This window comes from Echinops telfairi, unplaced genomic scaffold, assembly GCF_000313985.2.
Source record: "Echinops telfairi isolate 266 unplaced genomic scaffold, ASM31398v2 ScPeMD7_18;HRSCAF=68, whole genome shotgun sequence".
NCBI classification, from domain to species: Eukaryota; Metazoa; Chordata; class Mammalia; order Afrosoricida; family Tenrecidae; genus Echinops; species Echinops telfairi.
Genome location: NW_022103915.1, coordinates 30,471,549 through 30,477,519, shown reverse-complemented (window position 1 = coordinate 30,477,519; position 5,971 = coordinate 30,471,549).

Sequence of the window (5,971 nt, the reverse complement as noted above, 5' to 3'; positions counted from 1 at the left end):
AAAAAAAAAAAAAAAAAGAGCTTAGGGCCATGACAGAGGGTGAGAATGTTGGATGGGACAAGTTACTGCTTCCCTGATATCTTTTGTTTAAGTGAAAAACTATTGTATTTGCTTAGTTCATTAAGAATTTTTTTTGAAAAATAAAAGGTGATGATTTACAAAAAAAAAAAAGTTTTAAAAAAATGATGATGGCAGCATATGTGCAAATGTGCTTGACACACTGGATGAAGGCATGGATTGTGTTAAGAGATGTAAGAGCCCCCAATAAAAATATTTTTTTAAAAAGTTTAAAAACTATTTTGAAATAACTGTAGATTTACAGGAGGGTCCAGAGAAGCAAACCAGTGAGAGATTGATATTTGTCTCAAGAAAACGGGCTAACAAGATTTTACAAGTTGGCATGTGCCAAGTCTGTGCGTCAGGTGTCAATAGGGAGGTTTCTCCCAATGCATATAGCTGCAGGGACCGATGAACCCCACAATTGGCAGGTGAGATGGCAGGCTGCTGACTCACAGGCTGCTGAGGCTGAGGAATTCCAAGATCAGCAGGTAAAACAACAGGTAGTACAGAAGCTCAGTGGCTCAAGTCCCAAGAACCAGAGGTTAGATAATAAGGAGCCAAATGCATGATCCAGATCAAGCCAAAGTCAGGACCATGATCTCCGTGGACACCAAGGTCTATTGGCACAAGGTAACTCACAAAGGCAATCTTCTACATCCTACTTGGATAGACAGTGACGGGGGTCTTTTTAAAAGCTCAATAGCAGGTATCCAAGGTACAAACACTGGTCACTCCCTATCCAGAAGAAATAAGAGTAATGAAAATCCAAAGGCATATGGAAAAAAAATGAGTCCAATGGACTCATGGACCATGCAAACACCAGTATCTACAAATGTGAAACCAGAGGAACTAGATGATGGTATCTAGCTATTAACTACAGCTATGAAAAGGTTCATATTAGAAGACCCTAGATAGAGTGGGGAAAAGATATGAAACATAACTCAAAATCATAGAAAGAGACTAGGCATATTGGTCGGGAAGAGACAGGTGGAACTCCAAGACTTATGGCCCTCAGTCACCCTTCAAGTCCAACCTGAACCCACCTCTGTGATAAATGGTTGGTGAAAAAAAACACACCATTTATGATAAAAAGGCAATACCAAGGACAAAGTTCAAAGGGTAGGAAAGAGAGAAATGGAAACGGAAACAGGGAGCGAGCAGAAGAAGCCAGGGCACTTTGAGATGAGTGCAGTAGCTGAGTTGAAACAGAATGCGTATGAATTGTTAAATATAAAACTGATGTTCTGTTCTATAAACCTTGATCTAATTCACAATAAAAAGTTCAAAAGTCAAAGAGTGTGTTAGTCTTGGTTGACCAGAAAAACAAATCTATAGACACTCATATGTGTATAAGAGAGAACTTTATATCAAAGAGCAATTGTCCATTAAGAAAACATCCCAGCCCAGTCCAGGTCAAGTCCATAAGTCCTATATTAGCCTATATGTCCATTATCAGTCTATAAATTCTTCTTCAGACTCAGGCAGCACATGCAACGATGCCAATTATAGGAAGAAAAATCACAGGCCAGTGGGTGGAAAGTCTTGTGGATCCAGTGGTGGTGGAAGCATCTCAGCATTGGCTTGGGTCCCCACATGGCTCTTCCAGCCCCAGAGCTCTGGCTCCATCAGCGGGCTCCATCAGCAGTAGCACATGTGGCTTGTCAGCAGGAAGACAAAGCAGAGTCAGTATCTGGCCTCCAGCGAGCTATTTATCTTCTCCAGTGAGCTATTTATCTCCTTTGTGCCTCCAAATGAGGTCAACAAGCTGCGACCTGATTGACAGGCTAGACTCCACGCCTTCGGAAGTTGACACCGGTTTACATAACTGCCACAGATGGCTTTGCCAGAACATTCTTGTATTTTAGAATGTAAACCACACCCCTGAGGAAACTTAAGGGGTTGGCTGCTCATAACAGTTCTCAGTAGGGGGTGATTATATTATATCTCATCATGGGGAATGACTGCATCATTACATAACTGCCAAAGTACATCATAACTGCCCAATCACGGAGAGTCATGGCCCAGCCAATTAATGCGCAACTTTAGCCATCACAGGAGGTAACAAAGAAATGTAAATGTAGTTCAGAGATATCTTTCTCCTAGCCTTCTAAAATGTTATCATATACAACTATGGTATAATATCAAAATCAGGAAATTGACCTTGGTACAATCCATAGACCTTCTTCAGATTTTTAAAAAATCATTTTATTGGGAGATCTTATAGATACAACATTCCATAGTTCAATCACATCAAGCAGTATTGTACAATTGCTACCACAATCCATTTCAAAACATTGTCTTTTTTCTTGAACTTCTTGGTGTCAGCTCCCCTTTATCCCCTCCCACCCCCACCTCCCTGCCCAGGAACCCTTATTTATTTATTTTTAGTTTAATTTTTTTTCTGTATCTTACACCATCCAATATATCCATTCACATAGGGTTCTGCTATTCACGCCCCTTGAGTAGGATTATACAGTCATCAATGCTATCAGCTTCCCCTTCCCACCCCCTCTATTCTCCTACCCTCAGGGCTGCAATTCTAATGTTTGGGGTTGGCAGGGGATACCAGGGTAGGCAGTTGGAACAATTTGCTACCATCAGCTGAGGAAGTCCTCGGAGACTGACTTAGCTCCATATCCACAGCCAAGAGAAGACAAGAGATCTGCTCTGGATCTCTGGCCGGCTCCAGATCTCCGGGCTGCTCATGGACCCTGGCCTCCTTCTCCAGATTTAATCAGTTACATATGCACTTGTGTATAGTTATGTATGTGTAGTTATGTGTGCATAATTGTGTGCAATTTTAACACATATGTAGGTAACTTTCATTAACTACCACCAGTATCAACATACTTAGCTGTACTGCCACCACAAGACTTCTTTTTCTATTACCAATAAAGGGTGCTATTGTTAGGTGCCATCAAGTTGGTTCCACCCATAGCAACCTTATGTGCAACAGAACAAAACACTGCCCAACTCTGCCCATCCTCACAATCATTCCCACGCTTGAGCCCATTGCTGCGGCCATGGTGTCCATCCATCTCTATGAGGGCCTTCCTCTTTTTTGATGCCCCTCTACTTTACTAAACATGATGTCCTCCAGGCATGGGTGCCTCCTGACTACATGGCCAAAGTATGTAAGAGGAACTCTTGACATCCTTCCCTCTAAGGAACACTTTGACTGTGTTAGTCTAGGTTAACTAGGGAAACAAATCCACGGAAACTCATATGAATAAGAGAGAGTTTTATATAAAGGGTAAGTGTACATTAAGAAAGCATCCCAACCCAGTCCTGCCCAAGTCCACAAGTCAAACATTAACCCATATGTCTGACACCAATCTACAAAGTCCTCCTCAATTTCACAAAACACATGCCGACTGCAGGAGGAAAGTCGAATCAATGAGCGTGTAAGAATCTCAGCGCTGGCAGGGGTCTCCACACAGCTGCTCCAGCACCCAGGGCTGCATCGGGGTAGGTCCATGCTGCTTCTCCTCGGGGATGTCTTGCAGGAAGTAAGCCTGGCCAACTGAAGCAGGGACCTGGCTAAGGCAGCTGCACCCTGGTCCGACCATCACAAAGCAAGAGACCCGAGAACTAGAAAGGTGAGGGTCACTGAGCCATTTAACTCTCCCCTTCAATTGATCCCACATGTGTTTATCGGCCAGGTTGGCACAATAAACCTTAACTATCTCACTGATCATACTTCTTCCAAGACAGGTCGCTTTGTCTGATAGCAGTCCATGGTCCTTTCAACAGTCTTCTCCAGCACTGCAATTCAAATGCATTGATTCTTCTTCTGTCTTCTTCATTCACTGTCCAACTTTCTTCTTTCTTCAATTAATTTTAAAAAATTATTCTTAATTGGGAGTCAATACATACATCATATCATTCCATAATTCAATTGCGTCAAGCAGTATTGCACAATTGCTACCACGATCGGTTTCCAAACATTCTCTTTCTTCCTGGACTCCTTGACATTGTCTCCATTTTACCCTCCCCCTCCTCTCCCCCACATTACCACTCTATACCCCAAAACAAACTCTTATTCTGATTGATGTCTCTATAGGTTTTTCAATCCTGGGTTTCATAGACCAAAAAACAGAAAACACTTACAATATATGTTCAAGAGGGTGACCCCCAATCACATAACACCTTTGAGGTAAACCCTAATATGAACAAACAAACAAAACAAAAATACAAAAACAAATATGTTGAAAACCAGATCAGGTCCAGTGTGCATTGGGGGTGGGGGTGTGTCAGGGGAATCAACTGAAAGTTTGAACTATTCAGGTCAGGTTTATCTTTTTGATCTTCTATACTCATCTCTCCAAGGCACTCTGTGTAGTCACTACTCTCTTCCCATCCCTCAGTTATGGATAGAGGGAGATTACTGAGGCTTGGTTCCTATGAAGTTCCCCCAAATATATCTGGGGCTCCCATTGTCATGCATAGCCTTCTGCCAACTAGATTTTCACAATTTAGACTCTGATACTGATTCCTCCTCTCACTTCAGATTATATGATTTACAACCCTTCAGTGACTGATGATGGTGTGCTTCTTCCATGTGGACCTAGTTGACATCTCACTGAGATGGCTGCTTGTTTGGAGACAAGCCTTTAAGCAGTGTCCAACTTTCACATGAATATGATTTAATAGAGAATACCATGGCTTGGGTCAGGCACACCTTAGTTCTAGAAGCAATATTCTTGTTTTTCAATACTCTAAAGAGGTCTTATACTTAATGCAACCTGTGTTTTTATCTCTTGACTACTGCTTCCATGATCAATGATAAAGCTGAAGAAAATTAAAATAAGTCCACAAGAGACAAAATATGATCTTGAGTTTACCACACCTGAATTTCAAGAACAGATTTGATGTATTGAACACTATGACAGAGACCTGATGAGCTGTGGGAGGACATTAAGAACATCATTCATGAAGAAAGCTAACGTCAATTCAAAAGACTGGAAAGAAAGAAAAGATCAAAGTGGATGTCAGAAAAGACTCTGATCCCCCAGAAAAATTTATTTCAGCAGACAGCACTGAATCTGCAGCTCAGGGAGAGGGACATGTCTGATCAGAGTACACGGGAGCAAATGAATGGGGAGGAAGAGAGTGTGGAGCACATCCTGGCCCACCAGGTCTGGAGGACAATACCCCACTCCAAACAGCCAATGCAAAGAGTGGACCATATGGCTGACCCCACTATGAGACACGACATCCCTCACTGACCCATGACCCTATGGGGACAACACTGGAGACTCAGTGTCGGGATTGGCCTGGACTGACCCTGCAACACTGAGGCAAACACTAAAGGCATGCGGCAGAGCAACGGGGGAGCAGAGCTGGGAGCAAATGATAGACTCAGGGGCCAGAGCATGGCACCCCATCGGATTTGACTGGAGGACATGCCTAGAGGTCGAAAGTCAGACCTTGATCTATGAACAGATTTTTCTTTTTTAAATTAAAATTTTTAAAAAATTAATTTATTCTTTTATGGATCATTGGTTTTCTTTTTTGTTGTCATCGTTGTGTTCTCCTTTGTCGCTTTGTCTTGCTATGCTTTGTTTTTTGGGTGCATATTATTATCTATGCAGACCTATCTAGATAAGATAGGCTGGATGAACAGTCTGGAAGAGAAAACAACGGGACTGATGGTTCCAGGGGGACATGGGAGAGGGGGAGGTGGGGGTAAGGAGGTGGTGTTGACCAACCCAGGGACAAGGGAGTAACAAGTGATCCAAAATTAGTGGCAAGGAGCATGTGAGAGGCCTGGTAAGGACAATGTAACCGAGAGAAATTACTGAAATCCAAATTAAGGCTGAGCATGATAGTGGAATAAGAGGAAAGTAAAAGGAAATAAAGGAAAGAACTAGGAGACAAAGGGTATTTATAGAGGTCTAAATACAGGCAT